A 25471-nucleotide genomic window follows, 5' to 3' on the forward strand; every position below is an offset into this window, starting at 1 on the left:
GAGCCAATCATTTACACAGTATTTTCCAGGTTTTTAACCATAATGTGCAATAAGAGTGAAACAGTTTGTGTACCTGGGCTGAGACAGAGGGCATGAAAAGTAAGAGTGGCAGGTCTAGAACTTCCACAGCCCTGGCTTCCAATGAAAGCCAAGGCTATTTAACCAGAATTTTAGACAGGCCAGTCTAGCAGATCAATAATAGCCAAACAAATTAGGTAAGGTTATTCCCCCACCCGGCTTGGTCCTCCAGAGAATGCTCAATTTCAGCCTGAGACAGCATTTATGCCAAATAATTTGAGATATAGAGCTGTTAAGGTACACACATTTTGAGGTCAATATTCAAAATCCAATTAGATGGGTAATTCACAATAGGCATATTTAGTCACTTATCCAGCTACAATTTATCCATATAATAAAGGGGTGTTCTGGAGAAGGTTTGAGGTATCTGGCTAATTTAGCTGAATATTACATATAGCCAGCTAATAGGGTCATTCATCAAAATGCGTTATGATGCTAATGTCATAATACATGCAATAATCCTACTATCACACAGCACAAATGCAAATTTTTGGAAGGGGTGGGATTAATGAAAATGAGGGGTGTTATCTACACAGTTTTAGCTACCCCTTTTTTCTGTGCGATATGCCCAAAACAGCCATAATGCAATTTAGGATAAATTTTGAAGAGAGAAAGAGAGAGAACCTACTTGTATGGCCCTCATAGTAGTCAACTATTTATATCTCTATAGGAGGGCCAGCTAATAGCTCGAGGTGAGGTGTTGGTGGTGGTTTAGAGATTAGGGGCCAGTTTTACATGCAGAGTGAGACGTACGAACAGCACAGTACACCTCGGTGAAGATTTTAAGTAATTTGGTGTGAGAAAAGTCACACAAAGATGAGATTCCTACGATGTTATCTCAGCCTAGCTTGATGGTACCCTGTTATAGAGTCCATCAAGCTAGGGTGAGAGGATATTATAGAAATATCATCTTTGTGAGACTTTCCTTACTCCAAATGACTTAAAATCTTCCATTTTATAGGGTGGGAAATGCCTTAAACATTCAAAGAAAGAGATTTCACCTGTGCATTAGCCATTTTATACATACTACCCAGCAAGTAATAAGGGAATTTGAGTACACATAGGAACAAAAGAGCAATAACACACATTTCCACCACTATAAAAACAGCACTGTCTGCGTGTCAACGCTTTAGGCAAAAATGTCCCCAGTCACTCCCAACCACTTCCCCCCCCCCCCCCATCCTCTCCACCAAACCCCCGGATATGAGAAAAATCAGACAGGACTTCCTTTGGTTATCAACCCTCATCCTCTCTTCTCACAATCCCAAATCCAAAAGAAAAGGTGCATCCTTTACCTGTACATTAGGCCTGCCGTCCAGGCTGAAGACCTCTCAGGGTATGGACTCTGTCCTTCTTCCATTCCCCTTTCTCATCAAACTCCTCCCTCTCATCCCTCTCCCATACAATAACCCCCCCCCCCACACACACACACACACACACCACACACCTACAGTAACCCACAGCCTATCCCAAGCAATAGCCTGAGGAGAAACATATACACATTGAATAAAAAGAAAAATCTTAAGGCTTGCCAGTTAGTGAGCCATACTAAATGGAAAGAGACCAGTAGTTGCATTCTGCCTCCTCGAAACAGTCTCTTTCCATTAACGTGCAGTGCCTCCAGTACATGAAAATGTGATCTTCCACTCAAAGAAATACAGAAACACTGAGGAACAGTCAGGGTATACACTAACAGCCTAATTTTAAAAGACCGGCGTGCGTTAAACTTGGAGATACGTGCGTGGCCAGGCCGCATGCGCGCTGTGTGCATTCTCAAAGGCCCCCGGCTATGCACGTATCTCCTGGTACTCGCCGAAGACCGGCTCGATAAAAAAAAGGGGCAGGCTGGGGCGGGGCAGGCCGGGACAGCGTAATTAGGCACTGTCCCACTGAAGCATGCGCCGGCAGCTGGCCGGCCCGTGCAACCTACTACTGCTCTGGAGAGCAGGTAAGTATTAGGAAAAAAACCCAAAGTTAGTTAGAGGGGTTTTAGGAGTCGGGGCAGATAGGGGAAAAGGGAGGCAGGTTAGCTAGGGGGTTTAAAAAGTTCCCTCCCAGTCCTTTCCTTTATTGGAGCGGACTGGGAGGGAACTGGGGAAAGGCCCTATCGCATCGCCATGTGCTTTTTATAAAATGTACCCCCCCTTGCACGAGTGAGTCGGCACTCGCATGCACATGTGTGCGCCCATATTAAATCAGGCACGCATATGTGTGCGGATAGCGTATTTTATAACATGCATGCATGTTATAAAATTGGCACATCCATGTGCGCACACCAGGAACCGAGCGCACATGGACGCCTGCATGCGGGTTTAAAAATGTACCTTCTAGGTAGTGCCTCGAGCTCTCTTGTTGCCGGGCAAATGATCACGTGACCAAGGTTTGTCATGCCTCCAGCACACTAAGCATGGGTACAGTACAGCCCAGACCTCCATGTGAAAACAAGAGGGGCCCTCATGTTGAAACTAAAACAGAAAATCAAATAAATCTAAACTTCTCCAAATATCCTCTGTATCTTTCTCCCCCTTACCCCACCCCAATCTTCCCCCTAACCTTCCCCACTACTGTTTCTATCTTTCTCCCTCTCTCCCATCTCCAAACAGGAAAACAGTAAAAAACTAAAGAATTAACAAAACAAACGGTTTTACATTCTCTGGGGGTCCAGCGCCTCACTCAGTTTCAATTGCTCGCCACTCACCAAGCTTCCCAGGCAATTCTTTTATCAATAGTAGAATAGAATACTAGCACCAGCCACATACACAGATCACTTTCCCTCACTATCACCTCTCCCACTGGCTCAGTGTGCCGCAGCAGTCAAAAAAGCAAATAGAATGTTAGGAATTATTAGGAAGGGAATGGTGAATAAAACAAAAAATGTTATAATGCCTCTGTATTGCTCCATGGTGAGACCCCACCTTGAATACTGTGTACAGTTCTGGTCACCGCATCTCAGAAAAGATATAGTTGCATTGGAGAAGATACAGAGAAGGGTGACCAAAATGATAAAGGGGATGGAACAGCTCCCCTATGAGGAAAGGCTAAAGAGGTTAGGGCTGTTCAGCTTGGAGAAGAGATGGCTGAGGGGGGATATGATAGAGATGTTTAAAATCATGAGAGGTCTAGAATGGGTAGATGTAAATTGGTTATTTACACTTGTGGATAATAGAAGGACTAGGGGGCACTCCATGAAGTTAAGAAGTAGCACATTTAAAACTAATCCGATAAAATTCTTTTTCACTCAACGCACAATTAAGCTCTGGAATTTGTTCCCAGAGGATGTGGTTAGTGAAGTTAGTGTAGCTGGGTTTAAAAAAAGGTTTGGATAAGTTCTTGCAGGAGAAGTCAATTAACTATTAATCAAGTTGACTCAGGGAATGGCCTCTGCTACTACTGGCATCAGTAGCATGGGATTTTCTTAACGTTTGGGTACTCACCAAGTTTTTGTAGCCTGGTTTGACCACTGTTGGAATTAGGATGTTGGGATTTTTTTCATTTGTTTCCTTTCTCTCTCTCCTCACTTTTCCCTTTTCCTTGTTTCTTCTTTCCTGTGTCTTTTTGTTTAGTTATATACTCCTTGTGTCAAATTTTATTATTGAATTATATTTATATGTCTTAATTTGATGTTTAAATTTAACAATTGTATTGATGGTTCACCGATTTAATATATGTATAAACTTTATATTTATTGTATTTATCTGCAGCCCCTGACACAGCCTCTTATTAAGGCTAAACTCGGCCAGAGTTGGGCAAGAGTACTTTATTCAGTATTGTGCCAAATAAAGACTTTTCAACTATACAACGATTGGCCTCATCCTACGTTTGTTGCATTCTGCACAGAAGCTTGCCAGCTCCGAGACATTTTCAGCTACCACTCTCAACTTTGGGGTGATACTCAAGGAGTGTTTCTCTGAAAATGCCTCAAACATACTCTGTAGTGTCTTTGTTGTATCATAGGGGGTGGAAAGAACAGGCCAATCCTCATCCATGGCCTGCTGCTGGTTAAAAGACAGGAAACAGAGAATAGGATTAAATGGTCAATTTTCTCAGTGGAAAAAGGTAAACAGTGGAGTCAAATTTGCAGATGACACAAAATTGTTCAGAGTAGTTAAATCACAAGTGGATTGTGATAAATTGCAGGAGGACTTTGTGAGGCTGGAAGATTGGGTGTCTAAATGGCAGATTAAATTTAATGTGGACAAGTGCAAGGTGATGCATATAGGGAAAAATAACCCATGCTGTGGTTACACAATGTTAGGTTCTATGTGTGCTATGACAGTCAAAAAAGCAAACAATGTTAGGAATTATTAGGAAGGGAATGGCGAATAAAACGGAGAATGTCATAACGCCTCTGTATTGCTCCATGGTAACACCGCACCTTAATTACAATGTGTAATTCTGGTTACCGCATCTCAAAAAAGATAACATTTGCACTGGAGGAATGAGGAAGGGCTAAAGAGGTTATGGCTGTTCAGTTTGGAGAAAAGACGGTTGAGGGTGGGATATTATAGAGGCCTATACAATTCTGAGAGGACTAGAACGGGTAAATGTGAATTGATTATTTACTTTTTTAGATAATAGAAGGACTAGGGTGCACTCCATGAAGTTAGCAAGTAGCACATTTAAACAAATTGGAGAAAATGTTTCACTCAATGCATAATTAAACTCTGGAATTCAATGCTGGAGGATGTGGATAAGGCAGTTAGTGTAGGTGGGTTTTAAAAACGTTTGGATAAGTTCCTGGAGGAAACTTCCATAAATTGCTATTAATCAAGTTGAATTAGGGAATGGGTGGGCCCGTAGTGAATACAAGGGCCCACGGCTTACCTGGGGCCGTGGGCTGAAGACCAGCGAGGATCCAGCGTTGGCGAGTGGCGCCGACGGTCAGCAGTGGGGCTGGGAGTGGTGTGGGCTGATGTCATCGTGGCGCGCCGGTGCTCCGGCATGGCCTGATGATGTCAGCAGCGTCACCCTGTACTCGGGGGCGTTTCTACGGGCTGGCGTCATTGGGGATGGCCGCGGCCAGCCCTGATGACATTGGCCAGAGTATTTAAAGAAGGGACCGCGCCGCAGCCGGCCTCTTTCCAGGGACCGACTGAGGCTCGGCTGCTGCGAGACTGGGGGCCTAGCACAGCGGCGATTCGCACGCAGCGGCAGCAATTCGCACGAAAATAAACTCTAACTCAGAGACAAAAAAAAAAAACCCTGGACGGCCCATGGGCTAAAGACCCCTAGGGCAGCCAGGCGAGCCAGCAGCCACGTGGTGATCGGCTGCCACGTGGTGATCGGGGACCCGAGCACCACACGGCAAAGGACTTTTGTTGTTTAAAAAAAAAAAAACCCAAACTGCAAGCTCAGGTCAGCACAGGAGGACAGAGCTCGTGCAGGGGACGCAGCAGCAAGCAGGCAGGAGGATACAGGAGCTTCCGGGCCGGGCAGCCACACCACCCAGGCAGTAAAAAAGAAGGCACCAAGCACAGAAGAGTAAGCAAGATGCTCAGTGAATACCCAACCAAGCATGAGAAGGGGACAGAGAACCCGATCCGTGGGCCAGCAGAGGGGCGCCTTGAACCGTAGTCCACAGATCAGCATGGGAATGAGGAGGGCGGATGGGGGAGGTCGCCAAGCGCATGAACAAGTGGAATGAAGGTCTCAGCGCAATGAGGGCACGGGCCCCACAACGAAACAAGGGGCAGCGTATGACGGCAGAAAACCTCAGGAACCCGGCTGAGGGAGTCAGTTGCGGTGCAAACCCAGGCACAGGAGACCAGGCACAAGGTATGGGTTTTCCATATTTATCGGGTTCCCTTCCCCCATGGGCCTGCAGTCCATGGATGCTGCCAACCACTACCAGTGGCAGCAACAACAACCCTGGCTCAAACATATTCCCGCAATGGTGGCACACTGCCTACGCAGGAGGGATGCCATACCCAGTATATCTGTGGGGATATTGGCCGGGGCAACAAGGCATGCGGAACACCCAAGAGGCACAGGAGAGAAGAGATGAGACACCACTGGCAGAAGGGAGCAGTGAGTGTGCTGGACACACAGCAAAAGGAAAAAACAGTAGTAACACCGCGGCGAGGAGACAGTCGTGCGGAGAGGGTCACCAGCACAGTGAGACAACCGGTGCAACAACCGAGAGTGATAGGGTGGATGTGATACTACCTGAGGAGAGCTCGGGGGACACTGTGGCAGCAGAAGCAAAGCAGGAGCCACAATAGCCGGGTGAGTTATCTGAGCCTAATGTTTCAACAGAGTTATCCGAGCCGAATGTTTCCACAGCACAGCCCCCCGCCGACTTGGCGGTAGTGCATGCGTCAAAAAGGAAGGGGAGTGGAAAGCGGAAGAGAAGGCACAGTTTGAGTTCCAGTGTCAGTAGCTCATCTTTGGAATCTGATAGCGCAACTGAGGAAGCGGGAACAGACTCGACGGGACCAAATAGAGTGGCCCTTCTATGGGTAAGCGTGCTGAGGAAGCTGCGAAAGAGGATTAAAAGGAGGAAATACATCGACATCTTCCAACTTATGGAAGGAAGGAGAAGCACAAGAGACAAAAAAAGGAACAAAGGCAGGGATACACTGCCAGAAGGCAGCAAGACCATACTGTGCAACATATGGACCTGGACCAGAGCATACCTTAAAATGATGAGTGTCATAACAAAAGATGATCCATCGCAATGCAGACCAATGATCGGATATGCAGACACAATTTTGGAGGCATACAGAGCATATGAAGGCTGGGCATGGCTAAATTATGACGAATGCTTCCGGGACAAGATGGAGGAGACGGGAAATATATCATGGGGGACCCACGATGTCGATCTATGGTTGAAACAAATGACAAACAAGGCCAGTGATGCTGGCGGGCATGGAAGAACTGCAACAAGGACATTATCCATGGGAGCAGCTTACGGCGGATCCACGAGCACTCAAAATAACACCTGTTGGAGTTTTAACAAATCATCCTGCACATTCAAAGATTGCAGGTTCAAGCACGTTTGCTTGATTTGCGCTGCACCACATCCAGCGAACAAATATACAAAGAAGATGGCCACGGGGAGTTCTCCCCCAAGAAAATGAAACAAGGCAATGGCAAAAAAGTCACCTCACCGATTCGATTGGACAGAATGTTGGACTGGCTTGGCAAGTATCCCAGGAGAGAGGACACTGGGAGGATTGCCAGAGGTTTTAATGAAGGATTCCAAATCCCTTATCAAGGACATATCAGAGAGTTTACAGCAAACAATGCAGCATCGACGACGAGACACCCCGAAATAGTGCAAGCCAAGTTAAACACTGAGCTGTCTTTGGGCAGGATGGCAGGCCCTTTCATGTCACCCCCGTTCCAAAACATGGTGTTATTTTCCTTGGCAGTGGTACCAAAGAAGGAGCCTGGAAAATACAGATTAATCCAAAACCTATCGTTCCCATCGGGGCTCTCAATTAATGACCACCTGCCACAAGAGGAATGGTCTGTACAATATGCCTCATTTGACAGTGCGATCAATCTTTTTCGGAGGTGTGGGGAATCATTAGTCATGGCAAAAACGGACATAGATTCGGCGTTTTGGTTGTTGCCGGTCCACCCATCTAGCTTTCCCCTGTTGGGCTTTAAGTTCCGTGGGATGTTTTACTTCGACAAGTGCATGCCCATGGGTTGCTGCATATCCTGCGCCTATTTCGAGGCATTCAGTTCATTTTTGCACTGGGTGACAGCAAAAAGGGCCCGGTCAGACAATATAATCCACTACTTGGATGACTTTCTGTTCGTCGGCCTGGCAGGAACAGAGACGGCGGCTCGCCTGTTACATACCTTTTAGGAGGTGGCAGAGGAGTTTGGAGTTCCGCTGGCACAGGAAAAACCGGAAGGGCCAACTACCACCCTGTGTTTCCTTGGCATTGAGTTGGATTTGGAGAGAATGGTATCCAGGCTGCCAGCAGACAAACTCCAAAAATTGCGTGACCTACTGGACAAGGCATCAAAGGTTAAGAAGATGACACTTCGGGAGGTGCAGGCGATGTTGGGAGCATTTAACTTTGCCTGCCGGGTAATCCCAATGGGTAGAGCCTTCCTGCGCAGACTAGCCGTGGCGACAGCAGGGGTCCGGCATCCGTATCATTTCATCAGAATATCACAACCTATATGCGAGGACCTGTCAATATGGGCCTCATTCCTGAGCAGTTACAATGGTATATCGGTCTAGCAGGAGCCCCTGGTCTCAAACCAGGACTTGGACATTTATTCAGATGCGTCAGGAGGTCAGGGTGCATGGTCCGCCACTCAATGGCCAATTGCGCGGTGAACGAAGGAATAACAACAAATATAACATTCCTGGAGCTTTTCCCCATCTGGGTGGTATTGCTAATTTGGCGCAAGCGCTTGCGGGACAAACACATCGTCATCTGGTGTGACAACCAGGCGGTGGTTTCAATCATCAACAGGCAGGCAGCAAAATGTCCACGGGTGGCAGACTGTTTCGGCAGGTAGTCCTAAGTAGTCTGCGCATCAATACCAAGGGTAAAGGCGCATCACATTCCAGGGACTTGCAATGGCATGGCAGATGTGCTATCTTGCGCTAAATGGTCTTTGTTCTGCAAACAGGTACCCGAAGTCGACGAGGTGGCGACTCCAGTACCGGAGCATGTATGGACACTTGGATACAAACACAGTAGATCTGTTACGGCGATCTATGGCTCCCACCACGTGGTATGCTTATTGCAGGGGATACGGGAGAGTGCGCTCCTTCCTGAGACAACATGGTTGGAAAGAAGGACTGGTGGCAGAGGAACTGGTTGTGGCATACATATCGTGGGCCAAAGATGCCAGACTGTCCAGGGGCATGGTGGTGAACCAGTTAGCTGGACTGGCATTTTTTTTATAGGAGCCCAAGGATGAGGGGACCCTACTAAAGGATTTCTGACTTGAAGAATGTTGAAGGGTTGGGGAAGGAGGTTAGGGGTCCAGAGGGACGGGCGGCATCCCATAATGCATGATTTGTTAATATTAATATGGCATAGGTTGGGCAACATATGCGATTCAGTATTTGAGACACAGTTATTTAGATTAGCCTTTACACTGGCCTTCTTCGGTGCGCTATGCATTGGTGAGTTGGTGGCAGCATCTAAGAAGGAAGTTGGTTACACGGGAATATTGATACGGAATGTCACAAAGCAGGGTGATACGCTGAGGATGTTGATACCAAGGTCCAAAACAGATCAATTGGGGCGGGTCGCTACCATGACCCTAAGACGGTTGCACAACCAGGTCACTTGACCGGTGGTTAACTTGGAGAAATATCAAGCGGTGCGACCAGCAAAAGAGGAGCATTTACTTATACATGAGGATGGGGCCCCCCTTAACGCGATACCAGTTTTCAGCAGTACTCAAGCGAACCTTAAACGAGGTGGGGGAGAATGAGGATAAATTTGGGACACACTCCTTCAGAATAGGAGCAGCCACTAGCGCGGCGCAGGCAGGGTTAACAACTGAGGCAATACAGCAGATGGCGCTCATCTGCGGTAAATTCTTATGTCAGGCTGGATAGAGCCAGCACTCTAGAACATGTTGAATAATTGAATATTTTCTAATTACAGAATTGTATCCTAGGCCAGTACAGGTGTGGATCGTGGGGCACTCATGCGTGCATTGGGCGGAACAGAGGGCACTGCAGCAGAGATACGGCCCACATCTGGGTCTGGCATGCTGGCATCACTTGGATGGGGAAGTGTGGAATGCGCTGGAGGCAGTTACTGCCCATACTACAGGTCAAGAGGGAATCGTTGGCAAGACCGGACACCATAATAATACATCTGGGTGGAAACGATTTGGGGGCAGTTTCATGCAGACAGCTATTACGGCAGGTAAAGAGGGACCTTCGGGAAATACAATCATGGTTCCTGGGAGCGCTTATTTGCTGGTTCGACATCATATCACGAATTAAATTTTCAAAACAGAAGTTATGGGGGAGAGCCCGGAAGAAGTTAAACAGACAGGTGGGAGGATGGTTAGTGCGTAATGGGGGGGGAGGGGGTGTCAGATATGGCACGAATGGGCCGATGAGCTGTGTGAGGGTTTTTACTGTCAGGACATGGTACACCTATCGGATATCAGGTACAACCTGATCAATAACGAGATATAGGAGGAACTAGAAAGGAAATATACATGAGTGTAGAAGGGCCGCAGCTAGGGTTTGGTTTGGGGGGGCACCAGGCAAGAGTAAACACTACCTGGTGCTGGTGGCGGGTACCCGGGCCAATAGAAACTTATTGGACATAGGTCAGCTGCGGGGCTGACAAAAGGCAGGTTGTTGGAGGGGCGGGGACAATGCCCGGAGGCAGGGCCCCCTTGCTTGTAAATGCGGCAGGGGGTCGGAAGCAAAGTCGCCTTGCTAGAATCGTGGCGGGCGGCAAAAGGGGGCATGGTCCGGGTAGCGGGGGAACCGAAGGATTGGCCCGAGTGGGTGAAGTTGTTACAATGTTGCGTTCATATTAACTGTTATGTTAATAAAAGCTGCGGCCGATTGATACCAAGATTACTGTGTAATGTGCCATTATTTGAGGGATGGAAAAAGGGGCAGGATGCCAAAGCGAGCCAGAGAAGGGTCACGGCTCCCAGAGTCAATAGACACTGCTATTACTGGCATTAGTAGCATGGGATCTATTTAATGTCTGGGTACTTGCCTGGATTGGAAATAGGATGTCGGGCTTGATGAATCCTTGGCCTGACCCAGTATGGCAACTTATGTTCCTAAGGGATATTGCTCCAGGCAGCGTAGGATTTTTTACTCAGTCTTTGAATCTTTCCAAGTTGGTCACCCAAAGTTCTGGCAGGGTCTTCTTAGCAGTATCTTTATCTATCTTTTATTCAGAGATATGCTATACAGATCAGTAAATTAAGATTTTTGTCACTGTCCCCGAGGAGCTCAACACTATCATGTCTAGTCACTCTTAACACATCACATGACCCCCCCCCCCCCCGGGCAGGATATTTAACCAATTAGATTTATGTGGTTAAAAGCTGAGTTTTAGGCCAGGATTTTCTAAGGTCGCAGACCTTAGAGAATCCTGCGGTAATGGGGGGCGGGGGGAGCGAAGCGGGGAGCGGGCTTGCGAAAGCTGGCAGCAATCGCACCTCTGTGGTGCAATCGCTGCCGGCTCTCGCACCCAATAGCGCCATCGTAAATGGTGGTGCTATTGGGCACGCTACTGGCTGCGAAAAGGGTTCTTACCTTTTCGCCGCCAGCAAAATTTCCGCCGCGTCCACCCCAACGACACCCCGACTCCTCCTCTTCCGGGGCCGACTACGCCCCGATCTAGCTATCGCACACGATACGCTACGAAAATGACCCCCTTAGTTTCATTTAATAATGTCAAACGTGATATACTGCTTTAAATAGACATCCTACAGTGGATTATGGTATGAATGTATACACAACAGAGATAAAGATAATACATAAGAAATAGACATACAACAAATAGCTATCCTTGCAAAACTTTTGAATATGGAAATCAAAGCTTTTTCTCCATATGGAGAGAATGGGAGCATGGCCTTAATGAAACAAGTCCTATATTTTCTATCCCTAAAATATTATTCTTAGCCCTCTTTTTGATATGGCATTGCTTTTTTATTCTTAAAGAAGGTATGCTGCAGCATTGAACAAGTTCCTTCTTTCTTGTGTATTGAGAATATCAAGATACCACTTGTTCCATATGTTAAAAGTTTGGGCATCCTGACTAATTCAAATCTGATCTTTTGCCAGAAAGTCAAGACAGTGGTCAGAGCAGATTTCTTTAAGCAACTGAAGCCACTGTTGATTGCCCCAGATTTTTGTTTAGTGGTACAAGCTTCGATATTGCCTCTTCTAGATTATTGCAACACAGTTTATTTGGGATTACCCCCAGATTTTTGTTTAGTGGTACAAGCTTCGATATTGCCTCTTCTAGATTATTGCAACACAGTTTATTTGGGATTACCTGTTTTTGAGGGCTCTTCAAACACTCCAAAATGCTGCAGCTCAAGTGATCTTGGGATAAGCTTTAAGGGACCACATTATGCCTGTGCTATATGATTTGCACTGGCTGCTAGTTCAGTAGCAAGTAAAATATAAAATAGCTCTATTAGTACATAAATTGCTAGAATAGGACTCTCTTCCTTGGGCTAATGCAAAGTGTCACACCCATAATCTGCTTTGCTCATTGCAATGCAGGCTACTGGATGTGCCACCAGTGTTTGCTGTCTCATCTAGCTGAGACTAGAGAGAGAGCCTTCTCAATCATAGCTCCCATTGCTTGGAAATCTCCATTTGACTACCAACTCGAAGACTTTCAGATCTATGCTGAAGACAATTTTGTTTCAGCAGGCATTCGATTTATTTTTGACTGCAGCTGCAGATTTGGATTACTCATACTTATGTTTCTAAAGTTTATGTGGTAATGCAAATTTTAATTTATGAATTTTTTTATTTGCACTTTAATTTTTATGCTGCTGATAGCCTCGGCAGTAGTCAGCTTAGAAATGCTTAAAATAAATAAATAAATACATACATAAATCCCCATTACTAGAAAGCTTAATAGCTGAAATGAGGAATAGCTTTTCGTTAAAGCTCTTAGCAATGGAATAACAAATCAATGAATAGATTTTTTTTCTTTAAATATCTGAGTTTGGTATAAATCAAACGTTTGATAATCTGCATTTAAATAATAGATTTATGTTAGCTCAGCTCGACAGGTTTAACTGCTTGTGGCTATGCTGTGCTCTACCTCTCACGAGTGAAACAGTTGAGAGACTCACAGTGTAAATACATCTTTTGTTAGACATAGCTCATTATGCATTCTCTCTATATTTACTGTAAGCATGCAAAACAGACAGTTGAGAATAATGTTTAGAGCCTAAATACTCGCACACAAAAAGACATTCCCTGAAACAACATATCTGAAAACACCCTTACAGATGTTTCTGTGCATTACCAAAAAAAAAAAAAAATCCCCTGAGCTAGAATGAAAATTGATTTTGAAAAAAGCTGAAGGATATGAACGGATCATCATAATTGGATCAACATGCTCCGAAGGCTTCAGGCTACCTCGACTTCATTTCTCAGCTGACAGATTTCTTTTGGAATTCTTCAAACTTAACACAAATGGTTTGATTGCAATATGTGAAACATTTGACCATCATATCCTCGACAGTCAGTCTGCTGCAGGGGAGATTTGATAACTGTTGTCAAAATCATGACAGTCTTTCTAATCCAAAGAACCAACAAAATGCACAGAAGCATCTTAAAACAAAAACACAGACTTTATTAAATGGAAAATGAGAACGCTTAAAGGAAGTCTGGGAAAACAGCTGGTATCATCCAATAAGAAAATGGGTGAAATGAAAAAATACAATTGCATATTTACCAAAAACAGTAGCTTATATCTGAGGTATTTATGAATTATGCCATTCAAATGTCTCTTAAGCTATTTCTACAATATCCCAATGCAATAATAAACACAATTAATATCATGAATATACTAATTACAGAATATTGTATATGTGAAAATAATTTTCTGCTTGAACTTCACATAAGAATTAATATGATGCTGCATGTTGCCAATAATGTTTGCAAATAAGTTAGGGGCTGATACTCAAAAGATTTGTGAGGTTAAAATGGAGTCCGACTGCATAAATCTAGCCAGTTCTAAATACTCCCTCACTAACTGGATAAATCTGTGAGAAGAAAGTCACTGTGTGTACACTAATTTAGCAGGCTAAAAAGGGGCCAAGTCAGAGAGTGTCCACAGTGGGTTTTTCAAATTTAGCTGGTTTTTGCAGTTAAATGTAACCTGCTGTTCAGCCAGAGGCTGCATGTTCATTTAATGTCTGGTTTACTTTGGTTTCTTAAAGAGAGCATTCAGGTGACAGACGATGTAATCCTTTTTTATGGTGCAGTTTACTGTGTCCATTTTTCCACCATTCCCTTTTGCTCAGTATGTGGCTGGTAGGGTGCTATTTTCTCTGAGTTTCCAAAGGTGCTCTGAAACTGGAAAACAGACAACGGTCTTAACTAGGTGTCACCAGCATTATGGTGTCAAGCTGCAGGTATGAAGAGATTGGCTGCAGCTACATAGCCCGAGACTCAGCGTGAGTTGTTTCTGAGAAAGTCAGGAGTGAGGGAGCTCACCAGTCATGTAGGAAGCAGAAGAGGACTCCCTTAGATGGGGAGGTGAACAAGGAAGGTAAAAGAGATATTGCTAGGAGTAGCTTAGAGATTTTAGTAGTAAGCTGAGAACAAGGAAGTATGGGTTCAAATCCCATTGATGCATATAGTGACCTTGGGCAAGCCTTATGGTTTAACTGAATTAGCTAGTTATATGGGGAAAGCTTTGTTAATAGACTTGGGTAGAAACAGACTTTAATCCAGAAAAAGGGGAACTATCTTCTAGCTTACCACCAGCACTGGATAACTTTAGTGCTTCTGAATCCTTATAGATTTGAAGGGCTAAAATTTTGAATATAAAACTGAAAAACTCCTTTCCTATTATGTGTATTATTTTCATTGTGCCTTCTGGATTTGATTTTCAAGGTGACGTACATGTATAAAACTCTGTGAGGGTGAAAAGCAGGAGATGGGGAAAACATTTACACAAATACTTTCTATTTATTTATTTATTTATTTCTTTATTTATTTATTAAAAGTATGTGTTCAAATGTATATGCTGAAAGTTATACCTTCTTGGGATCAGGTGTAACTTTCTGTATGTACCATATTTGTACAGTCTGAGGGTCTGGGCTGCTTTAAAATTGTTCTTTCTATGTTTATCGCTGAATGTTTCCATTCATCCTGTTATAGCTCCCAATTTTTAGTTTACTTCATCTGTTTTATGTTTCCTTAAGTAAAAGTTCATGTTCATTGTTTCCTGATTATACATAATAGCACAGTAACAAGGTAAATGACAACAAATTAGATATATCTATATCTGTAGGTAAAGAAGCTTTGGTTTCCTTACCAGAAGGACTGAACCAAAAATCTGAGAAGGTATAGAGAGCGTAGTGAAGCAGAGGTTTGGGTATTACTCCCCCATGTGGGAGAGCAGATGGTATGCTCAGAGCCTTTATAAACCCCTGCCACTATCTTAGTGTGGATTTTCAGCTGGGTTTTCTAAGTTAACATTTTAAGGAGCAGCATATCCGTGCTGTAATACTTTATTTTCTGGATCAGAACTCTGGGGCCTCTCTACATAGAGACTTGGGACATGAAAGATGACAGAGTTGTCCTATTCCCATTTTTGTCTACTTTTTGTGGTAACTGTTTTAGTCACCCGATGAGGAAGTTATTTTTCCATCCTTCCTACCTCTTGAGTTGTTTTGAGTAATACTTTGTCTTCTTGCATTTCTGAGTACCCCAGGTCCCAGATGCTCAGATGCTGCTGGTGTGAGGAGAAGTGACGTTCCTTTTGAAAGGACTGGGAGAAGAAGAGGCGTCATCGGGGAAGAATGGATTCATATCCATTTTCAAGAAGAAGATGAAGTATGTTATAAGAATCCTGTATGAACTCAGGGACGATCATCGGAGAAGAGTGATGGGATAAGGTACCCATCAGGAGCCACGAAGGGAAGAACAGTGAGGACTCTGGGAAATGTATGAGAAATGGGATTTCTGGAAGTAATTTAGGATACATTTTCCCCATTTCTATGGGAGAAGCTGAAGATAAAATATAAAGTGAGGAGAAGGTAGGAGTCAAATCACTCAGGGAATTGACTGACGTAATTGGAGAATTAGTTGCTGGAAAAAGTTGGTCACACATTTATTACGTTTAATTTGTGAAGATAATTTGGACAGTTTTAAATCTGAGTTGATAAAAAAACATCAATTCACTTTTACAACTTATCAATAAAGTTGAGATAGAACTCACCCAGTCTCCAGAGTGATTATTTTTGCTGTCTAGGTTGGAAGATCATCAATGATGTATGCAAGGCTTGGAGAGCGAGACTTACAGAGGGGGTGGTGAGAAACTGACGCAAAAGGGCTTTGAAGCTGAGCTTCTCTTCTCTGGGGATCCTGAAATCTCAGAAAGGTTTGGTGTGGTGAGAACTGAGCAATTAGGGTCCACCCTTATTGATTTAGGCCTCTGGGTTCCATATTATAGTTTTTCCCACCAATGGGTTTCATATATATATATAAGATTATGCCTTTTTATTGGATTAACAATACATTGCTTGACTAGCTTTCGAGAGCTAAAGCTCTCTTCTTCAGGTCAGAATTCAAATGAGCAAAAGATGACATTACCAGGAAATATAAGAAGAGAGTATTAGCTCTTGTAAACTATGCAAAAAATAAGAACAAAAGAAGTGCCATGCTAGGTTAAACCAAGGTCCACTGAGCCCAGCATCCTGACTCTGACAGTGGCCAATCTGGGTCACAAGCACCCGGCAAATCCCCGATTGTTGATCTATTTCTTGCATCTCACTCAGAGGGATAAATAAGTGGTGGCTTTCTCAAGCCTACCTAGCTAATGCATGTTTATGGACTTTTTTTTTTCGGGAACTTCTCCAATCCTCATTTGAATACCACTATGTTAGTTGTTTTGACCTCATCCTCTAGCAAAGATTGATTGTGTACAGAGTGAAAAAATATGTCCTACAACTTGTTTTCAATCTGCTGGTTACTAGTCTCATGGAGTATCCCTTGGACATAGGGCTTCATTTTCTAAAGTATCGCAGGCCTGCAATACTTTAGAAAAATGCGATAATGAGGGGCGGGGCCAAAACGGCAGGGGGGGGGGCGGTCCTGCCGGCATCGCGCCCAATAAGTCCACCAGAGAAGGTGCAGTTATTGGGCGCAAAATAGGCAGCGAAAAGGCCCTTACCTTTTTGCTGTCCGTGTCGTCATCGCAGAGTCGGCCCTGGTGACGCCCCAACTCCTCCTCTTCCGGGGCCGACTCTGCCCCGATGTAGGTAGAGCAGGTGTGCGCTACCTTCGCTAGCTATCGTAGGTTTGCGCTGTTAGCACAAGCCTGCGATAGCCTTAGAAAATAAGGCCTATTTACCCACTCATGATTTTATTAAATTTTAATCATGTCCCCTCTCAGTCATCTCTTTTCCCAGCTAAAGAGTCTTAATCTGTTTAGATCTCTGTAAGGGAGGTTTTCCCATCCCCTTCAACTGTTTTGTTGCCTTTCTCTTTACCTCTCTCTGGGTCATTTATCAAAATGTGATAGCATCATATTTTATGGTGTGATGCAAATTTGGAAAACAGGAGGAGTTAGGGGCAGGCTGGGTTTGCCTGGAGAGAGAGAGAGAGAGAGAGAGAGAGAGACTAGCCATAGTGCCCTCTCCCTAGATAGGTATTTGTATCCCTAAGATAGGCCCACCTTGTAACTCGAGGTGAGGTTTAGGTATTAATGTAGGGGGTTAAAGGCCACTTTGACATTCAATGTGAGACGTACGAACAGAACAGTGGTCTCTTGTGAAGATTTGATGTCCTTCAGAGTGAGGAAACTCACTCCAAGATGAGATTTGGGCAATGTTCTCTCCACCTAGCTTGATGTTACCCAGGTAGAGAGTCCAACCAGATTGGATTGGACTTGGACTTCTGCATTATTAGAGTCCACTGTGATAGATGAAGAACATTTGGTTACATTGCTTGTTCTTTTGCTACATTACATGACCGTGATTTAGTATTTAGACTGTATTTTCATTGTGCTCATATTCCTTTTTCTGGGGTGTGGATCTACCCCGATCTTTCTAGGGCTACTCAGCAGAGAAAAAGACATTTCTTACTCTGCGAAATTAAGTTCTTGAGTTAGGAGCCCAATTTATGTGAGATTTCCTTGAAAATGTATAGTTGTTTCCTCTGAAAGATTTGTGTTTTTTTTAACCCTCTCAGCTTCGTTTATTAATTCTAGGCTTTCTGCTAGGGAAAATCTCCCAGATCCTGTCAATGATGTAGTGAGGAGTACTTGGGAATGATATCTGTTTATTTAGATATCAGTGATATTTTGTCTTCTGGGAAGAGTATTCTTTAGTATTCATGTATTCTAATTCTCCCTTGTTTCTGGGCCCTCTTCTCCATTTTCCTTGTTAAATGCGGGCATTTTCAATTTTCTTTATGCTTTGTATTTTGTTTGATTATGTTTCCTATATCCTGCTTTTCATCACAAGTTATGCTTAAATGTCATTATTAAAATATAAAGAGTTAAAAAAACCCTCTGGGATAAATACCATCTAGTCCCATAGATTTATTATTCTTTAGTCCGTCAATCTGAGTTATTACGTCCTCCAGTTTCATTTTGATTCCATCTAGTCTTTTAGAGTCATCACCATCAAAAAATGTTTTCAGTATGGATGCAACTCCGACATACTCCTCAGTAAAGACAGAGACAAAAAATTCATTTAGTTTTTCTGCTATTTTCTTGTCCTCACTGACCACCCCTTTTACTCCATGGTCATCTAGTAGCCCACCTTGGTCCCTCACAGGCTTTTAGCTTTGAATGTACTTAAAAACATTTTTATTTGTTTTAACCTCTATGGCAAACTTCTTTTCAAATTATCTCCTAGCTTGCAGCCTGTTTAATTACTTTATTACATCTAACATACCAGTGCTTATGCTCTTCCCTATTTTCCTCATTTGGGTCTGCTTTCTAGTTTTTAAAGGATGCCATAGTGGTTTCAATTGCCTCATATACCTGACTATTAAACCGTGTCGGCAGTCATTTGGTTTTTCTTTGACCTTTTTTTAATGTACGGAATAATTTTGTCTGGACCTCAAGGATGGTAATTTTAAACAGTGTCCATTCCTCCTGTACGTTTTTAATCTTGTTGAATGCTTTTTTCAGTTTTATTTATAACAAATGTCCTCATTTTATAATAGTCTCCTTTTGTATAGTTAAATGCTAGTGCAGTAGTTTCCTTAGTATTCGCCCTCCAGTGCTTATGTCAAATTTTATTACATTATGATCACTGTTGTCAAGCGCATCCACCACCTTTATCTCTTGCACAAGGAACTGCGTTCCTCTGATAATTAGATCTAATCTCGTTCCTCCTCTCATTGATTCCATGACTAACTGCTACATGAAGCAGTCATTGATATGTTAGTCTAATAAAAAAGTATCACCTTTCACATACATACACACACAAAAGATATATATATTTCAATGTTAATAAAACCTGAAGTGGACTAACAAGGTAGCCAAACTACTTTATAGTAAATAATGACAGATAAAAACCAATGTGCCCATCTAATTGGCCCAATTGACTTCCTCTCAAAATTTTCTACCACTTTGGATAGCTGAGAATGTAAATTCCCAAACTTAAACCAACATCAGCTTCTCGCTTGCGTTTTACCTTTCCTTTTCACTTTGTGCCACCATTGTCCTCTGTATCTGTCCCAAGCATTCTCAATGATGTTAAGGTTATAACCATGGCTATTCTATGCAGGTTACCCCAGACATCTTGGAAGCCGTATACCGCTGTACTACTGCTGTTGGCACTGCAACCTTGGTCACCCCATGCATGTTGTGTCAGTCTTCTTGGAAGCCTAATACAGGCTTATTACCAATGTTGTAGCCATGGCCATTCTGTGTCAGTTACCCCACCCTCTCAGAAACCTAATGCTGTTAAGGTATCATGTCTATTCTGTGCAAGTGTTTTTCCCAGCTTTTTTGGAAGTCTGTCATAGTCCACCACCACTAATGTTCATTGGCTTGATTTTTTTCTGCATTTGGCTCTCTGTGGTTTCACATGACTGAGAACATATTCAAGCATCCTTCTTAATTTCTTCTACCCGTTGTCCCCGTCCATTTTCCCTTACTTCTGCCAATAAAAACAAAATTATTTACTTACAAAAAATAATCCTAGGCCCTGTCCCTAGAGGACCAGAAGTTTTCATCCAGGTCTTCAGCAACCTTTATCCTCTATCTTACAATAGAATGGTGGACAAAAACTTCCATTAAAAAAAAAAAAATCACAAAAGAGAGAAACAGCTTATTAGCCATTGGATGGAAACTAGCAGAAAATTTCTCACCCAAACTTAGGAGGCCCAAAACCTCATCAAGGTTTTGGGCCTAAAAAAAAAAAAAAGACAGAGGAGTAGGAGGTAAAAAGCTTCTACTCTTAAAATCCAACTCAAAAGTCCACAAATCTACTATGGGTCACTATGATATAGAAACAGGATTGAACCTTAGAGAAATTTTCCATGGGATGCTGTGGACTGATGGCCTACACTGCATACCTTGTGTTGTAAATTTCAGGATTTCAGGCTTGAAATGCTTGGTTAGGTTATGCTAAGTAGCCATCAAAAGGACTGAGACTGCACTTTTAGGCCTAGCTAGAAACAGCTGAAGGCAGAAGTACTGAAATGCCGTAGCTAAAGCATCCTAGGAATTATATATTTATATAATATTTAGTAGCCAAGCATAATTATATATGGAGATATTAAAGTTCTTTACTCCAAAAAGCTAACTACCACATAGGCAAAATGTAAGCTTATGCATAGCTATTAGATACACAAATTAGGTATAAGTTCTTGTCTCATGCTCCTCTGGTTTCTCTCTCAAGCCTTGTTGTGGGATACTCGTCCAACGCCTTCTCCCAAATATCTGGCAGATGTTTGTAAAGGATCTACATTAGTGGGGTGCCAATCTTTTCTGTAATTGCCTTTGGGTACCAAACTGTCTTGGGCACTGTCACATGTGTAGCCAGATGGTAAGGCTATTTGGTTTCTACTTTTAAAGATGATATGGAGATGATTTCCACACCCAGAGTATCTTCACCAGAAAATAAATCAAAATAGAAAAATGATTTCAGAAGCACTTTTTATAATTAAATTAAAGGATTTTATTTTGTTGGCAAATGGATAATTTTCTAGGTTCTTCACTTTAGAAACATGTGTAATTATTGAACAATTAAACTTTTCAATAAAGTCAATAATTTCAATGAGAATTAATTTACTTCTGGTGCACAAAAACAATTTTCTATATGTGACTCTAATTAACACAGTATAGAATATAAACTAGTTCTTATACAAGGATTATTTCTTACCATCAGATAAGTATTTTCTCAGTTAATTACTTCTTAAATGAGAACAAATGTTGTATTTCAACTTTAAGAAATCTGATTTTGTGTGTTTTTTTGTGTTTACCTGGAATTCTCCAGTTAAATACTAACGACTTTCATTTTTAACCTGATTTAACTCAATGGCTTAACCTCTTGTATGTCCATTTGTGTTGCACTAGTGCAATTTACCAAAATTGTATTGCAGTTCATTGGTTCACACTTATCTTTGATTGCTGGGTAATCATTTTTTGAGAGTGCTGCTTGTGAAAACTGAGTAGAGAGCGCTGACCCAGGATTGATGTGAAGCTTTGATGGCTTGTGATTGAGGAATAGCTCACACTGCTTGATGGCATAGACTGGACCTGATCTACTACTCTTGACCATGAAGACTCAGGATACAGTGGTTCACCTACTACACTATCTCAAACCAAATCAATACTAAAGATTGATTGCCTCACACCACAATCTTCCACAGTCTACAATGTTGCCAGCATGTGCGTATAAATGAGGCTGGAGTTCATGCTAATAGAATTCAAAACATAATTATTTCAACCCTGTCTAAGGATGCTGGCTTTGAAAGAACTCACAAAGTAAGGAAAATATTTAATCACTCTCTCTCACATTCTACACTTATTTGCCAATAAAGGATCACGTTGTAGGATTTCTATATTTCAAGTTATTTCAAAGATTTTATTATCCTCTAAGGAAACAACACAGAGGTACCTTTATCTACAGGTCCTGTGATTAAACACTGTAGCACTTTTATCTACAGGTGGAATGTACACAATCTGAAGTCTGTGGGACTGAATGAAAAATTTTTCTTTCTGAGGTAGTATGTACTTTAATTAAAACAGCTCAGAATCAGACCATCTATCATCCACTTTCTTCACATCCACTTATCTATCAAAGCTGTAAAAAACCCCACCGCGAACCAGCTATAGAAACTTAGCCTTAATTTTAATTAATTCTTTACCTTAGAAAGGATTAAAATTACAATGAGCACCACTTTCCCACACTGTCACCCACACAGCTAGTGTTTCCTTGGGTGCTTTTCTACTTAGTCTAGGCTTCTGTGACAGGAACCTACAACCACGTCTCTCCTCTACAGTCTCTAGCGCAGCTCTGCCTGCAGTCTCTAACACAACCCTGCCTCAGATTTCCAGCAGAGCTCTCTGCCTCCACCTGCTTTCTCTGTAGTCTCCCTCATAGCTATCTTTGACACAGCTCTTCCTCCTATTTATAGAACAGCCCAATCCGTCTCCACATGCTTTCTGAAAAATCCTGAGAAGAGATCCTTACTCCTCTGAAATCTTTTCAAGAAAAATTCTTATCTACCTTAAAAAAACACTTCGTATCACCCAAGAAACCACTTACAAAATCCTTGACTAAGGAACACAGCTTTAAAAAGAATTTTTAGTGTGTTCAAAATATTCTTTTAAGACAAATTACTTCTCAACATTTTCTGTGCTTTGCCTCAACTTGGTGTTGCTATGGAGACCTGATCACCTAGCTACTTTGCATAGACACTGAGATGGGTTAGCATTACTATGGCATTACCATGGCATTTTTCTATGGGATGGCAAAGAGTTTTCTTTTTTTCTCTCTGAAAGCTGCACAGAACTTGATTTTACTACTTTTTAGATTGACCATTAAAATGAATGGGAAAATGAAACCAATAAAAAATCTAACTTGCATAGTTAAAAATCACACCAAACTTTCAGGTTAGCGTCTAAATAAATGTAACAGTAGTCTAATGTCTTTTCATGACCATAGTAGCTATTTTAACATTTTTACAGCTAATTATGGGGTAGATCTTTAAAAAGTACTCGATCGCGTACTTTTGTTCGCACACCAGGCGAGTTTTATAAGATACGCGCGGCTACGCGCGTATCTTATAAAACTCTTTGCCATCCCATAGAAAACTCTGCCATCCCATAGAAAAATGATATGATAATGCCATAGTAATGCTAGCCCATCTCAGTGTCTATGCAAAGTAGCTAGGTGATCAGGTCTCCATAGCAACACCAAGTTGAGGCAAAGCACAGAAAATGTTGAGAAGTAATTTGTCTTAAAAGAATATTTTGAACACACTAAAAATTCTTTTTAAAGCTGTGTTCCTTAGTCAAGGATTTTTTAAGTGGTTTCTTGGGTGATACGAAGTGTTTTTTTTAAAGTAGATAAGAATTTTTCTTGAAAAGATTTCAGAGGAGTAAGGATCTCTTCTCAGGATTTTTCAGAAAGCATGTGGAGACGGATTGGGCTGTTCTGTAAATAGGAGGAAGAGCTGTGTCAAAGATAGCTATGAGGGAGACTACAGAGAAAGCAGGTGGAGGCAGAGAGCTCTGCTGGAAATCTGAGGCAGGGTTGTGTTAGAGACTGCAGGCAGAGCTGCGCTAGAGACTGTAGAGGAGAGATGTGGTTGTAGGTTCCTGTCACAGAAGCCTAGACTAAGTAGAAAAGCACCCAAGGAAACACTAGCTGTGTGGGTGACAGTGTGGGAAAGTGGTGCTCATTGTAATTTTAATCCTTTCTAAGGCAAAGAATTAATTAAAATTATTTAATTTTAATAAAATCCAGGGTCGGCACGCGCAAGGGGGTGCACATTTGTGCAACCTGCGCGCCGAGCCCAGTGCGCGCTGCCTGTTCCCTCCGAGGCCGCTCCGATTTCGGAGCGGCCTCGGAGGGAACTTTCCTTCGCCCTCCCCCCACCTTCCCCTCCCATCCCCTACCTAACCCACCCCCCCGGCCCTATCTAAACCCCCCCTAACTTTGTGCGTGCCAGCCAGCAGCCCCGCTCCGTCTTCCGGTCCTGGGGGCTGGTCCGGAGGCCTCGACCACACCCCCGGGCCCGCCCCCGAAATGCCGCGGCACGCCCCCGAAACGCCACGTCATTTCGGGAACACCCCAGACACGCCCCCGAAATGCCATGTCATTTCAGGAATGCCCCCGGACACGCCCCTCCCGCCCCTTTTCGAAAGCCCCGGGACTTACGTGCGTCCAGGGGCTTTAGGCGCGCCAGCGCGCAGGCCTTTTAAAATTTGCCCCTATATTTTTAGCTTACATAATAAACATTTTTCCCAAACCAAGGGTTAAATCCATATTTATATGATTCCCACTTGGCAACCACCACCACCAAACCCCAGTTTCTGACAGGTTTTAATCACTTTTCAATCACAGGGACCCCCTGGGAAAACAGGTGGGATAACTGAATTAATATTCACTTCTGACCCCAAAATCCAGATATGGTCAGGTCACAAGTACCCCTAAATCATACCAACACTTGCAATATGTTAATTTTTATTAATAGGAAACAGTTTATTAAATTTATTGGCTCCACATTTTCCAGGGTGCTTCCCAGGGGCTGACACTTAGGATAGAGCCTCTCTACTTCCTCCCCTTTTGAAATGTCACCTTTTTAAACTTTTAAGATTATTATTTTAATTTTTATTAACTTTTAAACATTCATTTTCCCACAGACACTGTGTAAGCATCTTCTTGCTGATGTCACTGCCCCCAAGTCTGTGAGGACCCCTTGGCTTGCACTGTAATCGCACCGGAGCTTTGATTATAGCCTTGATGCTGTCTGCTGGCTTAAGCTGACAGTGGGAGCATTCCCAGCTGTCTGGGCTTTCTCTGGTTTCCGGGAGCTCTCCAGGCTCCCGTGGCCCCAACATCAATTGGGCAGGTATTCATTTTAATTGTATTTACCTCTTTTACATTTTCCTTTATTTCTCACTCCTCCCAGATACTAGATGGATATGTTGTCCTTCCAAATTTCTGATGGGTATGTGTCTCACAGAGGGAGATACTCGAATGCAATAAAAAGTAGACCAATTAACTAACTCCAAAAAAGAAGGAAGGTGGACAGGCCTTTCTTTCTCCAAAAAGGAAACTCACTCAGAATCTTTACTCTAGTACTACTAAATCCCAAAAGGAACAAAGTACTTCTCTTGTTTCATAAGTAAACAAAATGAAAAAAAAAGAAAAGAAAAGAAAAAGGAACTAATAAGAAAAGTTCCTTCTCCCTCCATAATCAAACTAAAATTCCACACCTCTACTAGGTGTCCATGCAATTTATGAATACAGGCAGAAACCTGTGGAGGGATATGGGGGTGGGGGGAGCACTGGAAAATAGGTGGCCTGCTTCCTTCAACAATGCTGATGAAATGGTCTTCTCAGTAGAGACTCAGTGGGGATCTAAACAATAAAAGCAAGAAATGTTTGAGACGTAGCTTTTTAAAAGGACTCACCATGATATTCTATCTAACTGATTTCTAGTACTTGGACTGCTTTTTAAACTGGTCTCATGGCAGAAAACAAAGTTTTATAGCATAAATATGTAAACCCTGGGCTAGTTTTC

This window comes from Rhinatrema bivittatum, chromosome 6, assembly GCF_901001135.1.
Source record: "Rhinatrema bivittatum chromosome 6, aRhiBiv1.1, whole genome shotgun sequence".
Lineage (NCBI taxonomy): Eukaryota > Metazoa > Chordata > Amphibia > Gymnophiona > Rhinatrematidae > Rhinatrema > Rhinatrema bivittatum.